This window comes from Bos mutus, chromosome 7 (assembly GCF_027580195.1).
Source record: "Bos mutus isolate GX-2022 chromosome 7, NWIPB_WYAK_1.1, whole genome shotgun sequence".
NCBI classification, from domain to species: Eukaryota; Metazoa; Chordata; class Mammalia; order Artiodactyla; family Bovidae; genus Bos; species Bos mutus.
The window spans coordinates 91,119,111-91,140,851 of NC_091623.1; the positions used below are offsets into that span (position 1 = coordinate 91,119,111).

The window sequence follows — 21,741 nt, forward strand, 5'->3', positions numbered from 1 at the left end:
CCTGAGGCAGCCATGGGACCCTCAACTCCAGAGTCACGTCATCCGCCTTATAACTGATCTCCCTCCTCCTACTCTTGCCCCTGCTGTCTGCTTTCTCCCCCAGACCCTCTAGATGCTTCCCTTGTCACTCAGAGTAAAAACCAGTCCTTAGGTGACCAGCCAGGCCCTCCATGGGCAGGCTGCCGCTGTGCACTGCTCCAGTGCTCCTTGGTATTTGTGGTATTTGCCGTTCCCTTCCCCTCTGCCTTTCTCTTTGCTCCGAAATCCACCTGGCCTGTGTTCTCTTGATTCTTGCTCAGCTGTCACCTGGTCAGAGAGGCCTTCCACCCACCTTCCCTCTCCCCACCGCATCAAATGTAACACCCTAGCCTGCACTCTCTCCCCACTTTGCCCGCCTCTTTTCCCTTCCCAGCACATTGCTCGCGGGTTCCTTGGCTGCCTTCGTCCTCCTGCTGGAACGTAGGTTGCTTGAAGGCAGGGTCTTTTGTACATCATGTTCTCTACTTGATTCCAAGGGTGTGTTGGCTGGCAGGCTGTCCCCTCCCGGGTCCTCTGCCTGCACAGGTGTCTCTGCAGCACCCTCCTTGTGACGTTACCTTGGGTTCCTCTCCCTTCTCATCTTCTCTGTATAGAATCCTGGGAGTGGCTCTGAGTTTTTGCTGTGGGTCAGACCTGGTGCTGAACACTATATATCCTTCAGCTTTTAATTAGGGGACAGCTCCATGAGGTGGGTCTTATTAAAGAAGAGTTTGTCCAAGGTCAGAGCTAGTAAGTGGCAAGCAGTCATTCTAACACCATGTGTGACCTGAGACAGACCCAGTGACCACAAGGAGGAAGGTCTCTAGAAAGGGAGGAGGAAGAAGAGGATGAGCAAAGAAGGGGTATGAGATGGAGACAGTAAGGTGCCCAGAGCTGGCACAGTAGCTGGTAGTGAGTAGGGTTTCTAGAAAGAGCTACAGAAAGCATCAATCCCAGGGCCTGTCCAGACAAAGGCACAGGAATGGGGCAAAAGGGACAGCTGCCTGTGGTCTGGGCCAGCCTGAACACGCTCACCCCTCAACCAGGAGGGGGTGGGCTGCTTGTGGGGTCCTCCGGGGATCTGTGGCTCTTGACAAGGGCTGTGGCACCAGCTATTTCTCTCAGCACTGCAGACCTCCCCTCTCCCTGATGCAGGGGGGGCCAGGACCGCGGCCCACTGGGCTTTCAGCTTGCTCATCCTTACTTTGGAGAGAAAACTGCTCCTCCTTACTTTTGGTCATGGTCTCTTGTTTTCCATTTAGTTTGAGGCTTTGCTGCTGGCCTGGGTTTCTGTGTGATAGGCCAGAAGTTTTGATTTACCTGAGGATAAAGAGGTTTTGGGGAGAGCTGTTCCTCACCTAACCCTTGAGTGTGCCAGAGTAGAACCTATAAAAGTTAAGGGTTTAAACATTTCTTTTCCCTTCCTATTATTAGAATAAAGACCAACATTTCCAAAGGCCTTGAGAGGTCCTTCATGTTCTAGCCTTGCTAGCAGATTCTGTTTCAACTTCCTCAACCTCCCTAGGCCTCTCCTCCCATATGGCTTTTGCAAATGGTGTTTCCTCTGTATGGCTTGCAAAATCATACCTCTCTTGACTCAGTGCGAGTAACTCTTATTAATCCTTCCCATCTCACTCTTGCGTCGCATCGGTGATGCTGAGTGGTACCTCACCCTCGCTCCCCAGCGTAGCCTGGGTCAGCTCTCTGCCCTTCATAGCGCGCTGTAGGTTTGTAATTTTACAGCCTTGGCTCTAGTTAGAGAATTAAGGTCCCCACCGCTGTCCAAAAGTGTCCTGATTGCAGAGACCTTGAATAAATTGACTGACCCCTTGATTCCCCGGTGAGTACTTGAGTGATTAAAGATGAAGAGGAGTTTGAACATACACAGGAGAGAGGACAGAGTGAGTTTCTGGAGTAAGCTTTGTTAAGTTGTTAAACTTTAAACTTGAATTTGCAGAAAGGATCATTTACACCACTTTCCCCTCCCTCGTGTAATTCATTTGTTGGTCTGGGCTCTGAGCAGGATATTCAGAGTCACGGGTGTGTGAATTATCAGAACTGAGAGATGCAGCTTTGGGTCATTTTTGCTTCCACTGAGTGGTCTGGTCACTGAATATAGTAACAACTGTCATAGAAAAAAATTTTTTTCCACTCATAGTCCAGATACCCCATTATCTCAAATCGTTTTTGTGTTCTCATTTGCCCAGCAGTTCTTGCTTAGATGCACGTGTCGTCTGCACCTGGCGGCCACTGTCGTGTAGAGTCCACTGTGTGTCTGGTCCCGTCCTCCACCGCACTTACCTGTATAAGCAGATTCCCTGTAGGGCAGGGTGTCTCACCCTTGGCGCCTTGATATTTGGGTTGGATGGTTTTGGCGGGGGGAACACAGAGCTGCCCTGTGCACTGTGTGGTTAGCAGCATCCCTGGCCTCTGCCTACTATGCGCCAGTAGTATCCACTCAGTTATGACAACCAGCAGTGTTGTCCAGACGTTACCAGATGTTCCTGAGGGGCTCAGATCACTTGCCTTTGAGAACCACTTCTATAGAGTCTTTCATATGAAAGCTGTAAGTTGGGCTTTTGAGCCCAGTGGAGGAAAAGCTTTATCAGCAGCTAAAAAATTCATGACTTTTTTTTGGTGGCCAGCCCAGGAAAAAGCCTCCAGGAACCTGGAGCTTTAAAGAATTCACTCATGACTTCTTACTGGATAGACAAGCTTTGTTTCTGAGCCTCTCTGCAGGTGGGCCTGGAGAATCTGGGTGTCTGGAAGCAATTCCTAGATTAAAACTAGCAGGACAAGAAGAGTTTGAGGCCAGTGGTCTAAGTTTTTGAACATTTAATATTAATTATTAATTGTTGAATAATTAATAAAAGCTAAATAAAAGAACGAATAGTTATCAAGTGGTTATGGTGTATCAGGCATTTTTATGAGTCAGCTCTTTTAGTCCTTGTAACAACCCTGTGAAATAGGTTTCTTACCATCCCCATCATACAGATCAGAGGTCCCCAAGCCCCGGGCCCCAGACTGCTGCCAGTCTGTGGTCTGTTAGGAACTGGGCCCCAGGGCAGGTGGTGAGCAGTGAGTGAGTGAGTGAAGCTTCATCTGTATTTAAAGCCGCTCCCCACTGTTCACGTTACCGCCTGAGCTCCACCTCCTGCCAGATCAGCGGCATTAGAGTTCAGGCCCTACTGTGAACTGAACCTGCAAGGGATCGGGGTTGGGGACTGCTTATGAGAATATGAGAATCGTCCCAAAACCATCCTCCTCGCCCCATCCATGAAAAATAATTGTCTTCCATGAAACTGGTCCCCAGTGCCTAAAAGCTTGGGACCACTGGTATAGATGAAGGAACTGAAGCAGAGAAAGCATGAACCTTGTTCATGGTCCTACAACTAGGAGGTTGTAGGGCTGAGATTCAGACCCACCAGTCTTAACCCCAAAGCTGTGCTCCTCTGTGACTACTAAGCACCTAGTGAGGTACCCCATGCTGGGCTGGAAGCTCTATGGACATGGCTTTGATTCTTTTTATAGTCCTTCTGGGTAAGTTATCCCAGACCTTACAGTCAGGGAACCTGACTCTTAGGCTGTGATGGCTTGACCATGGTTCCCCGGGGATCTGACCCAAGGCCTGACATGCTTCCATGTATCATTCGGCCTCCCATGAATGAATAAAAGTTTTTTTCTGTTTTTTTTTTTTTTTTTAAATAACTTTGTCTTTCACTTTCCCTTGGAATCTCACCTCTTGCTCCAATAGTTGTTAAATGCCTTGTGTAATTTAGTGCCAAGCACTAAGTAAATGTTGCTGTTTCTAATTAGATCTTGTTCAGGTGTTTTGTGTATATTATCTTATTTAATCCATATAGCAGTCCTGTGCTGGTGGTTTCCTATTTCAGAGATGCAGACACAGGTTCAGAGAGATGAATTTAACTGCCCTAAAGTCAGAGAGTAACTCCCTGAGCCTTGAATTGAACCCACGTCTGTCTGGTTTCAAATTGTATTCTTAATTTGCATGCTTATTTACATTACATTAGAAAATGCCCTTGAAATACTTCAAAATATTAATAATATATATAATAGTTTAAATATAAGATGTATAATATTCATAACAATAACGTACATTGTTAACAGCAATGAAGAGGCAGGCTCACCTCTTCTTTCTGGGACCCTCAGTTGCAACTCTTCACAAAAGCAGATGGGACTAGTCTTTAGTGAGTGGGCTCTTGGCACCAGTTTTGATTCTGAGTCCCCAGGTTTGTGACCTCAGGCTTTAACTCGACAGATCTGCTCCGGTAGGCCTGCGCTTAAATGAAGCCCCATGCCCTGTCCCCCATTCCCTAGTGACAGCCCAAGGTCTGGGACCTGGCATCACATGAAGACAGCCTGGTCACAAGGACACTGGGGGACCACAGGCTCCTAAAGATGGCCTTGGGCTTTTAATTCTTTTTGGATTTAGAGACACAGTCTGTTTTGTTCAAGTGCTTAATGCAAAACACTTTTGCTTTTTCAAAAGCCTTGGCCCGCCCAGCACGCAGGGGTAATGGAGTATAAAAGGCGGCTGCTCTTTGTGGGTCCAGTCTGCTCAGCTGGCCAGGGGCGTGTGGCGGGGGTTTGAAGTCCTGCCTGCCCCCAAACGACTCTGCTGCACTGCTTCGTCAGCCTCCCCCGCCCTCCAGATGCAGCCAGGGTTTTCGGCTCTAATACTGCTCTCATCCCGGAGAAGGCAATGGCACCCCACTCCAGTACTCTTGCCTGGAAAATCCTATGGACGGAGGAGCCTGGTGGGCTGCAGTCCATGGACTCGCTGAGGGTCGGACATGACTGAGCGGCTTCACTTTCACTTTTCATTTTCATGCATTGGAGAAGGAAATGGCAACCCACTCCAGTGTTCTTGCCTGGAGAATCCCAGGGACGACGGAGCCTGGTGGGCTGCCGTCTATGGGGTCGCACAGAGTCGGACAAACGACTTAGCAGCAACTGCTCTCATCCAGTCTTGAAACTTGACAGACGCCTTTCCTTCACATCTCACATAAGCCTTTTCAGTTAGGTTGGTATAAACAATGAGGAAATTGGTTTGGCGGGTGAGGAGAGGAAGGCTGCTTTTGGTGAAAGGTATCCAGGGAAACTGGGAGGCGCCGGTGGGCTTGGAGCCAGCACCAGGGTGTTGGGACTGCCCTGTGAGTGTGAGGCCACTAGAGTGGTGGGGTCTTTCCCTAGGATGAACCCTTCCAAACAGAAGTAAGACTAGCCTTGTTGAGAGGCGGCCCAGGCCCGAGCACAGGCCCTGAGGCTCTGCCTGCACCCGTGCTGCTGTGGCCCTGTGCCCACGGGCACCTGCTTCCCCGCGGTCAGTGTGGTTAGCCACCGGGGAAAAAATCTATATTTGGTTTATATGGTGGCTCCCCAGAGTTGAGATTCTCTAAAAGGAGGGATGCAACATGGGATGGTTGTAACTAAAATGCTGGCATTGAAGATGGTAAGGACTGACAGCCTCATTAGTGGATGAGGGCTTTGCCCAGCAGACGCTGACACGAGTGTGGGGACCAAGCCCAGTGTGGTCAGGGGCCAGAGTGGCTTTCTCCAAACCCTGACTTAGTGCCGCTTATCCAGAGCCCAGGCCGCTGCTCCTGGGGACAACCAGGTTCTCACACAGAAAAACATGGCTTTGTTTTTAAAGAACTTTTTAATTTACAGAAATAGCTCTTCCTTATAAAAAGTAATATACCCATACTTTTGCTATCCAGAGACAATAGTTAACATTTTCATATAAATCTTTTGGTCTGTGTTTAGTTCTTCATGATGCAGCCCTTTTGAAATTTGACTATTATGTTCATCTCTGTCCAGAAGATCTATTTGTAGCTGATATAAATGCTGCATAAAAGTGTGGTTGGGTGTTCTGGGTTTTTTTCCTTCTTCTTAAATTCATTAAGTCTGTATCTCCTCAGCTGCATCTTGGCCCCATACAATGTGGGAGTCTTGTGAGCAGTGAGCAGTGGTTCTCAGTGAGGTCTCCATGCAGATGTGAGTCTCACTATGCTGACTTCATGCCTGCCCTCCACCCAGTCTCCAGAAGTGCCTTTCCTTCTAGCCCTTTATTTTTTTTACAGTAACAGTAATACTTATAGTATATTATCCACTTACTTCGTGCCTGGCACTGTGCTGCTTTTCAAGTTAGTCATCTAATCTTTATAACAATCCCAAGAGGTGGATGGTGGTATTGCCTCCATTTTTCAGATGAGCCACAAAGAAGTGAAGGGAAATAAATGCATTTTATTGAAATGGGCTATTTCTGCTGTGGCAGGCTTAGCCCCAGAGCCAGTGAAGCCAGGTCTGCAGCGGCTGTATTGGGCCGGGGGTGGGGCACTACAGGGATGAGGAGGGCCCAGCTCCTGCCCTGAGAGCTGGTCTCAAACCCACCAAGAACCGCCAGCGAGCGGATCGTGGCAGTATTAGTAGCCCGCCCTGGCCTTCTGCTGTCCACACTTGGCCTTGGCTTCCTGAGGGAGTGGCTTCCTCCTCTAGGAAATGCACTTTCCTATCCACTCTTCTGGGAAGCCTCATCAGCTTGCAACCAGGAAGCTTGCTGCTGTGTGCTGTCAAGGCTGCCCACCCTTGTAGAGAAGATCAGGAGCGTTCAGGGTGGTATGGCTGTAGATGCCAACCCTTTTAGTTTCGAGAAGCCAGTACCGCTTGCCTCCTTGTCCCAGTGCTGGGCTTGGTGGCTTTTTCCTCATTAGATCTGTGGTGCGATGGAAAAGGTGACTCACTCCCTCCGGCTGCCCTTACACATTCTCAGCCTTTTAGACTCGAGAGGTTTTCTGAAGCTGGAGAAGGGCAACCCCACCCCCCTCCACACACGTACAAGTGCAGGCACACGCACACACTCTTCCTCTAGAGGTTATCCCTGGGTGTATGTGGTGACATGGAGAGCTTTGTTCTTGGGAGCCCAGGCATCAGTCTTTTCCCAGGGATATGCCTGCTTCAAGACTGTAAATCAGAATGGTCCAGGGAAGATTCTAGCGCCTTTCAATTGCATTTTCCTTAGGGGAAAAAAAGAATTCCATTAGATTTTCTTTTTGGTAGTGTCTTGATTCCCTCTGAGCTTTTCCATTTACCCCCTGAAATAAGTCCATTTGGTAGCCTGGGATACCTTGTCAGCCTGGAGGATTTTAGAGTGGACCAGATTGTTTTTGAGTAAAAATGGATTTTTGCTTCTGAGAGTAGGCGTATCATGGGTAGTTTATGAAAGATCAGTATTCCCCCCTCCACCCCAGTCCCTGTCCAGCACCCCGGGCAGCCATGGGTAACCATGAATTCCTCACAGCTATGGGCGCGGTGCCCTAGGCCTACGGATCTGAAGGAAAGGCTCTCGGGAGGGTCCCCCCTCTTGAGAAGGTGAATCCTGGGGCTGTGGGGCCCACTCTCCCCAGCCCAGCCAGGCCTGGGATCCTGAGCTGTTTGTGCTGGCTTCACTCATTCCAAGATATCCTCCTAGTCACATGGATTCCTTCTGGGATAGAGTGATGGCCCTGATACCCTCAACCATTTCAGAGAAGTTCAGGATGAGCCAAGATCTCTCGAAGGATTTAAATTGACCAAAGTGAGAGTGGCACCTTCCTTCAGAACTTCAGACTGACAGGATATTCATATCTTTTCTTAGTTGCACTCTGCCATTGCTTCAGAGAGGAGCCAGCTGAGGCCGTATCTGAGCTTGCCTGCAAGGCCAGCTACAAACAGCTTTTCCAGCTGAGGTAAAAGGTGCAAGACACCTTTTGTTCAGTCCTCCATTCATTCACTCATTCATTCCATGTCTCCTGTACCTCAGGTCTGTGGAGTAGACTCAGGGCGTGGTTAGTAACGTTGGCGTGTGCAGCATAGAATCGGGAGCTAAGGGTCACCAGACTTCATCTTGGAGATCTAAAGGAATTCCTCCTGGACTGGACCTTTCCACTTTGTGGGCCTAGTGGAAGGGGCAGGAGAGTGAGGGGCTGGTAGGAGGACTCTTGGGGGTCGCCAGCTCCAGCTGCTGCTGTGGTGGGGTGGGGGGTCGTGGGGATGCCTAGTGGTTGTGCCTCATTAGGCGGCCGTGCCCCCTGCCTTCCTGGGTCATTGCCCAGCAGCCTGGCATCCACAAGGAGGGGGTCTAGGCAATACTTAACAGAAATAGACACCTCTTTTACCCGATTTCCACATCACTTGGTTGTTCTTCAAAAACCTCAGTTCATCAGGTAGAAGGAGAAGCTGTCTGTAGGCTCTCCTAGCAGCTTCACATAATGCCAGGGCTGCTTCCAGCTGTCTCGGCACCTCTGTCCTTCAGGTCTCTGTCTTGAGAGTAGTAATGGCAGCTGACAAAAACTTCGAGCCTACTGTATACTAGGCGGTTAGTGTGGCTTAACTAAGTCCCCAAAGGACCCGGTGAGGGACGAGGTGCTGTTATTATTCCCATCTCACAAGTGAGAAAACCAAAGCTGGGAGAGGTGGTCACCCTTCAAAGTGGCACTTAGAGTGGACCCTGGGGTACCCGACTCTACAACCGTCTTTCCTCATCTGCACAGGGTTCCTTGGTGAGCTGTTAGGAGGCTAGGGTCTGTTTGTGTGGTGACCTCGGGGTGCTCCTGACTCAGGACGACAGCTGGGCAACAGGAGGGGGCCCTCGGCCGAGGGGGCTGGGCTTTCTGACTTTGCTGAGAGGCCTTGCGTTCTCCAGACCGGCAGGGCTGTGAGTGAACCCGCCACTTTGGGCAACTGAACCCCGCTCAGCAGATGGGGAGCAGTCAGCTGCCTCCGTCACTCTTGACACAATGGGGCTCCCTTTGTACCTGCTCCATCACCAGGGCTAACCTCACCTAGCTTCCCACCTCAGCCTTTCATGGCAAGGATTAGCCTGTCTCTTCCTGTTTCACTGGAAAGGTGATTGGTCACGGTGTTGGGAGACTTTTTGGATCTAGCTTCAATGACAAGCTGGCTAGAACTATTAATATTAATAGTAGAGTTGACCATGGAAAGAAGCTTTTCTACGGGCCAGGTTCCCCCTCTGCCCGCCTTTCTCCACTAGGGACGTCTCTGGCCTCACATTTGCCGAGGGGCACATCTCAGCAGGTTGGGTGGTGGTTTTCGGGGCCCTTCCTGGTTGACTTCTGGGTGGATGCTGGGTTGTGGCAGTTAAAGAGCAGGAGGAACTGTTGGGGATTACTCGGCAGAGCCCAGGTGCCCCTCACAGTTCTTTCCAAATCTACAAGGACGACCTTTGTTGCTGGGAAATGGCTGGCGGTGTGCTTCAGGGAGTAGAGGCCTGTGGAGGAGACAGTCATTACAAGTGAGGTTTGCCTTGCTGAAATCACCACTCAGCATGCTCACTGAGAGTGGTCATCCTGTCCCGCCCTGCCCTAGAGGTCACTGTGTACCAGGGCTCTGCACTGGGGTGCATTCAGGTGAAAACCCAGCTATTTTTACTGTCGCCAAATTAAGCTTGACCAAGGAGGAAGAAATCAACCTGGGGCATTTTGCATCAATATATCTGCTAGGACTGTTAATCAATAACGTAGGAACCTGGTACCTGCAGAAGCCAGTTGTGGTCTGTATACGTAAGATAAAGACACACTTGGTGTTCGATAAAAAACAATAGGGTGGTGTTTGCCTTGTGAGAAAATGCAGCAAGACCTATTTGAATGAGACTCCCGAGGCCGGTGCTCAACGTGAGTCAGACTAACGTTGCTGATAGCAGAGGGGCCTGTGCCCATCTGTGCCTGGACACTAATGGGAAGGGCCCAGCAGTGACCTCCATGCTGATCTCTGTCCATCTGGGCCTGTTCCAAAGAGCCAGTTCAGTTCAGTCACTCAGTCGTGTTCGATTCTTTGCAACCCCATGGACTGTAGCACACCAGGCTTCCCTGTCCATCACCAACTCCTGGAGCTCGCTCAAACTCATGTCCATTGAGTCAGTGATGCCATCAAACCATCTCATCCTTTGTTGTCCCCTTCTCCTGCCCTCAATCTTTCCCAGCATCAGGGTCTTTTCCAGTGAGTCAGCTCTCCATATCAGGTGGCCAAAGTATTGGAGTTTCAGCTTCAGCATCAGTCCTTCCAGTGAACACTAAGGACTCATCTCCTTTAGGATTGACTGGTTGGATCTCCTTGCAGTCCAAGGGACTTTCAAGAGTCTTCTCCAATATCACAACTCTTTGTCATTCAGCTTTCTTTACAGTCCAACTCTCACATCCATACATGACTTATGGAAAAACCATAGCTTTTACTAGATGGCCCTTTGTTGTCAAAGTAATGTCTCTGCTTTTTAATATGCTATTTAGGTTGGTCATAGCTTTTCTTCCAAGGAGCAAGAGTCTTTTAATTTCATGGCTGCAGTCACCATCTGCAGTGATTTTGGAGCCCCCTCCAAAATAAAGTCAGCCACTGTTTCCATTGTTTCCCTGTCTATTTGCCATGAAGTGATGGAACTGGATGCCATGATCTTAGTTTTCTGAATGTTGAGTTTTAAGCCAACTTTTTCACTCTCCTCTTTCACTTTCACCAAGAGGCCCTTTAGTTCTTCACTTTCTGCCATAAGGGTGGTGTCATCTGCATATCTGAGGTTATTGATATTTCTCCTGGCAATCTTGATTCCAGCTTGTACTTCATCCAGCCTGGCATTTCTCATGATGTACTCTGCATATAAGTTAAAGAAGCAGGGTGACAATATACAGCCTTGACATACTCCTTTCCCGGCTTGGAACCAGTCTGTTGTTCCATGTCCAGTTCTGACAGTTGCTTCTTGACCTGCATACAGATTTCTCAGGAGGCAGGTCAGGTGGTCTGGTATTCCCATTTCTTGAAGAATATTCCACAGTTTGTTGTGATCCACACAGTCTAAAGCTTTGGCGTAGTCAATAAAACAGAAGTAGATGTTTTTCTGGAACTCTCTTGTCTTGCTTTTTCCATGATCCAGTGGATGTTGGCAATTTGATCTCTGGTTCCTCTGCCTTTTCTAAATCCAGCTTGAGCATCTGGAGGTTCTCAGTTTACGTACTGTTGAAGCCTGGCTTGGAGAATTTGGAGCATTACTTTGCTAGCATGTGAGATGAGTGCAATTGTGTGGTAGTTTGAGCATTCTTTGGCATTACCTTTCTTTGGGATTGGAATGAAAACTGACCTTTTCCAGTCCTGTGGTCACTGCTGAGTTTTCCAAGTTTGCTGGCATATTGAGTTCAGCACTTTCACAGCATCATCTTTCCGGATTTGAAATAGCTCAACTGAAATTCCATCACTTCCACTAGCTTTGTTCATGATGATGCTTTCTAAGGCCCACTTGCCTTCTCATTCCAGGATGTCTGGCTCTAGTCCAGTCATCACACTATCATGGTTATCTGGGTCATGAATATCTTTTTTATATAGATCTTCTGTGTATTCTTGCCACCTTTTCTTAATATATTTTGCTTTTGTTAGGTCCATACCATTTCTGTCCTTTATTGTGCCCATCTTTGCATAAAATGTTCCCTTGGTATCTCTAATTTTCTTGAAGAGATCTCTAGTCTTTCCCATTCTGTTGTTTTCCTCTATTTCTTTGCATTGATCGCTGAGGAAGGCTTTCTCATCTCTCCTTACTATTCTTTGGAACTCTGCTTTCAGATGCTTGAATCTTTCCTTTTCTCCTTTGCCTTTTGCTTCTCTTCATTTCTCAGCTATTTGTAAGACCTCCTCAGACAACCATTTTGCCTTTTTGCATTTCTTTTTCTTAGGGATGGTCTTGATCATTGCCTCCTGTACAGTGTCACAAACCTCTGTCCATAGTTCTTCAGGCACTCTGTCTATCAGATCTAATCCCATGAATCTATATGTCACTTCTACTGTATAATCGTAAGGGATTTGATTTAGGTCATACTTGAATGGTCTAGTGGTTTTCCCTACTTTCTTCAATTTAAGTCTGAATTTGGCAATAAGGAGTTCATGATCTGAGCCACAGTCAGCTCCCGGTCTTATTTTTGCTGACTGTATAGAGCTTCTCCATCTTTGGCTGCAAAGAGTATAATCAATCTGATTTCTGTATTGACCATCCGCCAATGGCCATGTGTAGAGTCTTCTTTTGTGCTGTTGGAAGAGCGTGTTTGCTATGACCAGTGCATTCTCTTGGCAGAATTCTAGTAGCCTTTGACCTGTTTCATTTTGTATTCCAAGGCCAAATTTGCCCTTTATTCCAGGTATCTCTTGACTTTCTACTTTTGCATTCCAGTCCCCTATGATGAAAAGGACATCTTTTTTGGGTGTTAGTTCTAGAAAGTCTTGTGGGTCTTCATAGAACTGTTCAACTTCAGCTTCTTCAGCATTACTGGTTGGGGCATAGACTTGGATTACTGTGATATTGAATGGTTTGCCTTGGAAACAAACAGAGGTCATTCTGTCATTTTTGAGATTGCACCCAAGTACTGACCCAGGAGAAGGGAGCAGTAACCCCACAAGAGACTGACCTAGACTTGCCTGTGAGTGTCCAGGAGTCTCCGGTGGATGCCTGGCTTGGCAGTGGCCTGCTGCAGGGTCGGGGCCACTGAGTGTAGCAGTGTGTGCATGGGACCTTTTGAAGGAGGTCACCATTATCTTCATCACCTCCACCATAGTTTGGTCTCAGGTCAAATAACAGGGAGGGGACACAGCCCCACCCTTCAATAGAAAATTGCGTTAAAGACTTACTGAACATGGCCCCACCCATCAGAACAAGACCCAGTTTTCCCCACAGTCAGTCTCTCCCATCAGGAAGCTTCCATAAGCCTCTTCTCCATATCCATCAGAGGGAAGACAGAATGAAAACCACAATCACAAAAAACTAACCAAACTGGTCACATGGACCACAGCTTTGTCTAACTCAGTGAAACTATGAGCCGTGCCGTGTGGGGCCACCCAAGACGGGTGGGTCACGGTGGAGAGGTCTGACAGAATGTGGTCCACTGGAGAAGGGAATGGCAAACCACTTCAGTAATCTTGCCTTGAGAACCCCATGCAAAGGCAAAAAGATAAGACACTGAAAGATGAACTCCCCAGGTCAGTAGGAGCCCAGTATGCTTCTGGGGAAGAGTGGAGAAATAACTCCAGAAAGAATGAAGAGACGGAGCCAAAGCAAAAACAATGCCCAGTTGTGGACGTGACTGGTGATGGAAGCAAGGTCCAATGCTGTAAAGAGCAATATTGCATAGGAACCTGGAATGTTAGGTCCATGAATCAAAGTAAATTGGAAGTGGTCAAACAGGAGATGGCAAGAGTGAACGTCGACATTTTAGGAATCAGTGAACTAAAATGGACTGGAATGGGTGAATTTAACTTCTGAGTTAAAGACTACTGTGGGCAGGAATCCCTTAGAAAAAATGGAGTAGCTCTCATAGTCAACAAGAGAGTCCAAAAAGCCAGCTCCCCTCTGATGAGCTCACCTTTTTTTTCCTGCGGTGGCAACCCACTCCAGTACTCTTGCCTGGAAAATCCCATGGACGGAGGAGCCTGGTAGGCTGCAGTCCATGAGGTCGCTAAGAGTCCGACACGACTGAGCGACTTCACTTCCACTTTTCACTTTCATGCACTGGAGAAGGAAATGGCAACCCACTCCAGTGTTCTTGCCTGGAGAATCCCAGGGACGGGGGAGCCCGGTGGGCTGCAGTCTCTGGGGTCGCACAGTCGGACACGACTGAAGCGACTTAGCAGCAGCAGCAGCAGTGCCTGAAACCAAAAAAAAAATTTTTCCTAGTTCTGTTTAGCATCCAAAATCATGGCAGTTGTTTTCTTATATTCAGGGGCAGCAGTGTTGGAAGTTTGTGGATTCTGAGTCTATTTCTGTTCTCCTCTTACCTTTTCTCTCATCACTTGTTCCCCCGATTGCCTGGTTCTAAGCGTCTTTCTTGCTGCTCAGCAGGCTGTGAAATAACAGATCCTGCGGTCAGGCCCCATCACCACCACTCCCTCCTTGGGAGTTCAGGCCATGATGACTCTTACCAGTCAGGAGAGGTCGGGGCTGGAACACAGCTGGGCCACCCTACAACGCCGCCTGTTTGTAAGTGAGCCGCTCAAAGCCCGCGTTTCTCTAGGTTTTCTTGTGAAGGAAGGAACGCGAGGACAGGGCAGTAATGGGCTGGCGTTCCTGTCTCCTCAGCTCACCGAAAGGCCTTGTCCAGGCTCTCTGGTGATTACTGGTGCCCCCAGCGTGGCGTGCCAGTGCGCTTCCTCAGCTGGCTCGTGGGCTCTTCCATCCAGGCTGTCTGTGAGCCGCCTGAGTCAGGCCTGGTGTCCTTTATTCCCAGACTCCCCTGCAGAGTTGGCCATGTCAGGGAAATGAGAAGTGAGCGTATGGGCTGGGAGGGACCCTGAGCAGTGTCTCTGTCTCCTCTGGCACATCCTCTGTCTGTGAGGTCCGGCTGGAGCGTTTTGGAGGGGTCCTTGGGCTGGAGGGTGGGCAGGCACCTGACTGGCAGAGCATCCCTCCTCTGCAGGGTGGCGGGATCCACCACACCACCAGCCCAGGAGAATGGCCACAGCTGCTGGTGCGGAACGGCCCTGGGGCACCAGCCCACAGAGCTTTGCCTGCTGGGAAGCAAAGCTCTGATCCATATCCCTTTCCCCAGGTGTTGATACGCTTGGAACCCTCCCAAATAAGCAGAGGATGAGAGTATAGGCTTTATCATTTTAACCACTCTTAAGTGTACAGTTTGGGTGGCAGTGAGCCTGTTGACATTGTTGTGCAGCCGTCACCACCATCAGTCTCCAAAACTTGGTTCATCATCCCAAACTAGAACTCCTTACCTGCTAAACAGTAAATCCCCTCTCTAGCCCCTGGCAACCACCATCCCACTTCCTGTCTCTATGAATTTGATTCCTTTAAGTACCTCATGTAGCAGGAGTCTTACAGTATTTGTCCTTCTGTGACTGGCTTACTTCACTTAGCAAAATGTCTTTAATCCATGTTGTGTCATATGTCAAAATTCCTTTCTTGGACTGAAGAGTATTCCATTGTATGTGTAAACCATGTTTTGTTTATCTTTTCGTCCACTGGTGGATACCTGGGTGGCTTCCACCTTTTGGTAGTGCAAACACGCTGCTGTGGACATAGGTGTGCAAATACCTGTCCAAGCGCCTGCTTTCAGTTCTTTTGAGTAGGAGTTGTAAAGCACAGGAGCAGGATGTCTTTGAAGGTCAGTTTCTGATGACTCACCCTTCTCCACTGAGAGCTGGGCTTATGGGCCAAAAGGAGGCTTTACTCATGGCCTAATTTTAGACTATAACGCAACCACCACTGGTCACTCGTAACATCAGGCTTCCTTTTGATATTTGATAGGATTTCACAACATGTTAAAATTCCAGTTTTATGTATTAGCTTTTGTTGACTACACTTAGCTGGTGACTCCCTTGTGATTGTGGCAGCCCCTTGTCACTCAGCGGTGGGCATTGACCCTCGGCAGTGCACTTCCTTACAGCTGGCTTGTTCCAGGGGTGCAGGCTCTTGCTGACTTCGCCCCTCCTCACCTGAGTTGAGCTGGTCTTCTGGCCTTGTCCCCACCCCTGGCTCCGTCTTGGGACCCAAAACCCTGAGCCCCTGCCAGCTGAGAATATTGAAGTCACTTGTCTTCACTCCCAGCAGCTTTGGGCAGGCATGGTGTTATCCCCCAGGTCTACTGGTTCTCATCATCTGTTTTTATTTGATCCGGTTTTCTTACACAACATTTAGCATTATTCGAATTATATGTCATTTTTCCCCCAGGAAAATAAAATGCTTTTCTGAAACAGCTTGGCATTTGGAGTTGCCACAGGAAGTGGTCTTCCCCGCACCAGCTTAGACCAGCCTGAGGCCCACAGTGTTGGTGAGGTGGACACATCCAGGGATGACAGGCCTTCAGCGGATTCACCTGTCCTGTCGTGGGTCCCTCGACCTCTAGAGTAGACTTCTTTGGCCAGTGCCCATCTGTATTTGCCAGACCAGTTAGGAAGTGGACATGGGAGCACTGGGAGAAGACCTGCTCCCTGCACTCGAGGACCTTTATAGTCTGTTAATAGCTATGGCACTCAGAAACCCTGAGGATAAACCAGCCATTTCTGAGGCAGTCCTGTTTTCTTATCTGTTCCAGCGCTTCAGGTAAACAGAAAGCACTGCTGGCCCACAAAGGGAAAGGCCGCGCTCTTAGCCCCAGGCTGCGTTCTAGACGCGGACTGACCACTGCGCACGCAGCCTCCCCTTTTCATCTGAGGACTGCCCTCGGGCCTGTCTCTGTCTCTGCTTGGTATTTCTCAGACCAAGGTTTCTGAATGATTGTACTGATAGGTGATAGCAGCAGATCAAAGTCAGAAAGATCTGGGTTGGGCTGGGCCAGGTCGGAAAGGCTTCTGGGAGACGCAGGGAGCCCCAGGTCAGGGTGCTGTCCTGCAGGCGGCCTTAGATGCACTGAGCACCAGGCGGCCATTCTAGTCTCCTGAGGGTCGCCTTATTTGGCTCTGGTTTTAGATGCTGGAGGAAGAAGGGAGGAGTTTGCCTTCAAACAAACGGCAGATAAGATGCTTCTCAGAGCGTCTGAAAGATCTGTGTGTTGAGTCGAAGGGGAGAGCCTTTCACATAGTAACCCAACCTTGAGCGCTATCTCTGGCCTGACCCTGGGAGGAGCGTGCAAGTGGATCAGGCCGCTATTCCTGGCGCTGACGTGGAGCACAGGGGCACTTCTCTGCCCTGGGGCAGGCGAGCAGTTCTCTGGCAGAGAGAGGAGGAGAGGAGGCTGTTCACGGGGTGCACAGCCGGACCTGGGAGGGGGGCTGGCATCTCTGCTCAGGTGTCACAGGCTGGATGGGAAGGTGGATGACTGGCAGGTGGTCTGGGAGGTCCTGTGCCACCCACTGTGGGCTCTCCCGCTGGGTCGGTGCCCGGGTCTCAGCAGGCGGGGTGGGTTGTCGCTGGCCGCGGGTCTGGCAGTCAGGACGCAGGTCTGTCTCTGGTCCTTGGGTTACACCTTGTGCTGTTGTCCTGTTTATTCCCCTGCTAACCAGGTCCCTCTTCTGTCCCAGGCTCCCTGTCCTGGACTGTCTCTGAACTTCCCAGAGTCGCACCTCCCCAACCCTGAACTTGGGCTCTGATGCCTTGTGGTTGGTTGAGGCCGAAGGAAAAGTGACAGGGAATGAGAGAGAGAGAGAGAGTGTGTGTGTGCGCGCGCGCGTGCGCCTAAGTTGGGGTGAGAGCAGGGCCTAGAATTGCGGGCAGCTCTCCTCCAGCAGTCTTGTGTCCTGCTGTGGGGCCGCGGAGGTGGGGGCCTGACTGTGTTCCGCCACTCCCCTCCTCCGGGCTTCGGGCACACCCTCCCTTGGGTGGGACCTGTTACCCTCTGCACAGTGAAGGACTAGGTGACCTTGCAGGCCCTTGGCTCCCAGAACAGCCTGTAACTGCCTCCTGGCCTCTGGTTTATTTCTGAGTCCAGGTGAGCCCCCGAACCCCTTCTCTCTACCTGTGTGTAGGCCACCTCTTTAGTCAGTCCTGAGAGTCAGTCATTTTAACATGGAATAACACCAATGAGCATTTATTGAACGGTGACAATGTGCTGGGCACTGTGCACGTCTAATCTCCTCATTTTCCCTGCAACCCTGTGGGGTACAGATTACTGGTGTCACTCTTATTTTACAGCACAGGAAGCTGAGGCTAAGAGAGGTTGTCACCTGTTCATTACATGGTCAACGAGTAGATAAGCCTATATTTAAATCCAATTTGATACATCTTATTAAAAATCTCTGTTCTGAAATTCTAATTGTGGTCTCTCACTACATTGGAGCAGAGTGTCTGGGAATTGAGACCTGGATTGGGGCAGCCATATCTGATAGGGAAGTTTCTGCCCCGCTTCTCTGAACTTCCCCATCTCTGGAATCTGATGAGAACTCACTACCTACTTACCCCACCCCTACTCCTGTTCAACCTTGGGTTCCTAGGAAGAGACATTGGAACCTCTGGGGCTGCTTTGGGGGGACAGGGGTCTGTGCTGGGGGGCTGGGTCTGTGCTGGCAGGGGTGGGGGCTGGGTCTGTGCTGCAGGGACCAGGTCTGTACTGGGGGGCTGGGTCTGTGCTGGGGGGCAGGGTCAGTGCTGGCGGGGGGGCGGGGGAGGGGGCGGCCAGGTCTGTGCTGGGGGGCTGGGTCTGTGTGGGGGCTCTGCTGAGGTGGTGGGAGCTGAAAGATCTTGATGTTGGCACTCAAAGCAGTGAATGAGAGAGGGGAGCTAGGAGGGGTGGTGAGGGACCTGAAGGCGGCCCCTGGCAGATCACGGGCTCCCTGGGGTTTGCAAGGCTAGACAGACTTTACCTGCTCCTCAGCGCCCTTTGTGCCAGACCAGGCTCAGGTGGGCTCCTGACTCCCTCCTGCCCAAACCCGGAGTGGAAGAGAAGAGGCTGGGGTTGGTTTGGGAAATGCCAGCAACTCCTGTCACTGGAGAGGGAAGAGTGCAAAAGGAACCCTGGAAGCGGGGCTGTTGGGGACCTGGCGTGGTGGCGGGTTTTCTGGCTCATGGGGCTCAGCCTTAGGAATTGCACCAGCGTGAGGACCCTCTGGTCTCCAGGCTTCTTGTGGGGGGAGTGGTGATCTGATCCAGCCGCTGCTTGCCAGGTTGGCCCAGCAGAAACCCTAGCTTGTGCCTAGGGCTGAGTCAGCAAGGTCTGAGGGAAGTCAGAATTGCCTTGAAGGCAAATCTGATGGGTCAAACTCCAGGTCATAGGGGCCACCAGGCCCGGCTGTGGAGGGAGCAGCATCACTGGGACCACAGGTTAGGGGAGCTGGGCCGAGGGTGGTCTGTAGGTGATCGTGACAATGGGGAAGACATCTGGGACTGAGGCCAGTGCCACCAGGGAACCCAGATCAGTCGATGCCAGCTGCCCCCAGAGAAAGCCCCAGAGCTAGCACAGAGGCAGAGGTGAGGGGGGGGTCTAAGCTGTGTTGAACCTGGACAGCCCTCCCTCCTGCCCACAGGACCCCAGCAGTGGCATGGAGGAGCAGCAGCTTTGAGCTTGACTTTGGAACTGGACGAGCCTGGATTTGAGAAAAATATAAAATGCAAAAGCAGAGTAAAAGCCCCTCCCCCTCCACATTCTGACCTTTGTTTATATTCTTTCAGATATCTGTCTGTATGTCTGTGTGTATGTGTATCCTTTTCATTGTACAAACATAACAAGCACACTGCTGTATACCTTGCTTTTATCCTTTGCTTAATTTATTGGCAGGATGGAAGAACCATCTCCTTCTTCTTAATGGCTATTTAGTATTCTATTCTATGGGATGTATTAGCTTACCTAGTCAGTCTCCAGGTGACGGACATCAAGGTTATTGGTAGCTTGGGGTTATTTTGATACAGCAGCAATCACAATGTACACACATTTTTGAACAATTAAACAATTGTTTCTATAGAAAAACCCTAGATACAGATTTTCTGGGTCAAAATTCTATGCAGCACCCTACCCCCCCCCCCCCACACACACATTCTCTTTCAAAGGGCTTCTATTAATTCACACTCCTGCAAGCTGTGTTTGAGAGTTACAAATGATAGTAACAGAGCTGTTGTGAGGATTAAATGAGACAATGTGTAAAGCTTTCAGTCAGTGCCTGCCACATGTGGCTGCAGGGCGGGCCTCACCACAAACTGTTTGACTTTGTCCAGGCAGGTACTGGGTGGTGTTTGGTGGTCAGCTTGGGGAAGGGGAGGTGGCAGGCAACAGTGATCCTTCCCTGGTGGCTCAGACGGTAAAGCGTCCATCTACAATGCGGGAGACCGGGTTCGATCCCTGGGTGGGGAAGATCCCCTGGAGAAGGAAATGGCAATCCACTCCAGTACTCTTGCCTGGAAAATCCCATGGACAGAGGAGCCTGGTAGGCTACAGTCCATGGGGTCGCAGAGTCGGACACGACTGGGCGACTTCACTTTCACTTTCAAGCAGATGCCACCTTCACTCCCACATCCAGGAAGCTACCTGACACGTGCAGGTAGTGACACCGGGGGCGGGCGGGCAGATAGGCGGGGCTCCCCTTCCCGGAGCTGACAGTCTGGAGAGGGAGGGAGACTGGAATCCGGCTCCTCACATGCGCTAGGTGCTTGAGCGGCACGGGCCGCTGCGGCTCACAGTCGCCTCTGACTGGGTCTCTCTCTCCCCGCCCCTCCCCTGCCCCCCAGCGTACGTGGTGGAGCGGGAGAGGAAGACGGAAGACACCGGGTGTCAGGCGGCCCTGGCCGCGTGCTGGGCCGCTCTCTGCTGCTGCTGCCTCCTGGAAAGCCTGGACTGAGCAGCGGCGCCCCGAGTGCTCCCTCCAGGCCCGCTACCTTCTGTTACTGGAATAAACAACTAGTGCTGCACAGTTGACAGTTTTTCTTTCATTAAAAATTACCTCATCTGCAGACTTCAACATTTTAGCATCTGGGATGGGTGTGAAATGGTATCTTGCTATTTTACCTTCCCTGCTTACTAGTGACCTTGAACATAAATATGTTTTTGACTTGTCTTTACAAATCCTGTGACTTGCTTGTTAAGAGTCTTAGCCCATTTTTTCTACTTGTTTGTCTTCTCTTACTGATTAGTAGGGAAACTTAAAACACTCCACACACTAACATTTGTCACTTTCATAGATTTGGAAATATCTTCTGCCTGTCTCTTAACCTTTTTATAGTGTTTTCTAGTATGAAAGTTTCTAAATGTTATGTTTATCAATCTTTCCCTCATGCTTTGTGTGTTTTAATCTTCGATGAAAGATAAGTCTATATTTTCTTCTAAAACTTTTTAACAGTCTTTAGTCCACCTAAATTGGTTTTTGATCACGGTGTAGGATAGGGTTCTGGTTTTTTCTGTTTTGATAGTTCCAACACCATTTATTAATTAGGTCACCCTTTCCCCATTGATTTAAAATGAGATTTGTCATACACCAAATTCCCATATACAAATGGGCTAGAATGGGGAGTCTGGTGTGATAAGCATCTTCGCTGCCCCCCTCCTACCCCCCCCCCCCGGACATGTGTACACACATACCCTTTTCTTCTTTAGAACTTTCTTGGCCTTTTACTCGTTTAATCAGGACTTTAGGATGCGTGTATCATCCTAAAATGACACACTGTCATGGAAAGCTGCCATGTCTGACTTTGATTTAGAGTAAATGGAGGAGAGCTGACATATTTAGAGTGCTGTCTTCCTATCAGGCACATGATTTCTCTTAATTTTTAGAAAACTTTATTTACGGCTGAGCTGGGCCTCCGTTGCTGCGTGCAGGCTTTCCCTAGTTGAGGCGCGTGGGGCTGCCCTAGCTGCTGCGCGTGGGCTCCTTGCCGCAGTAGCCGCTCCTGTTGCGGAACACAGGCTTGGGGCCCTCAGGCTTCAGCAGCTGCGGTGCTCCAGCATGGCTGCCCCGCAGCGTGCAGGATCCTCCCAGACCAGGGATTGCAGATTCTTATCCCCCATACTACCAGGAAAGCCCCTCTTAAATATTTTTTTTTTTCTGGTCATCTTTTATGTCCTTAGATAAAATTGTGTAATTTTCTTCACACAGCTTTCCTATATCCTTTGTTGGTTTTAAAATTGGATGTCTTCTCAGGTGCACTGCAGTTTTAATGCTATTATATATGGACTCTTTTTTTTATTAAAATTTTTTAAACTTTATTTTTAAACTTTACATAATTGTATTAGTTTTGCCAAATATCAATATTATTCCTTTTTTTGGTGAAAATAATTTCTTCACTCTACTGGGGTCACAGATTGGATTTTCAAT

General features: G+C 49.6%; 1 non-coding gene across 1 annotated transcript in view; it reads left to right on the top strand.

The window, feature by feature from the left end:
- LOC102282473 (uncharacterized) overlaps nucleotides 1-20,346 on the top strand; it is a 31,311-nt gene extending 10,965 nt beyond the window's left edge. The window contains exon 2 of the transcript XR_011464830.1: nucleotides 20,162-20,346. This is a non-coding gene — a transcript (uncharacterized protein). The remainder of the gene's footprint in view (nucleotides 1-20,161) is intronic.
- Nucleotides 20,347-21,741: the final 1,395 nt, after the last annotated feature.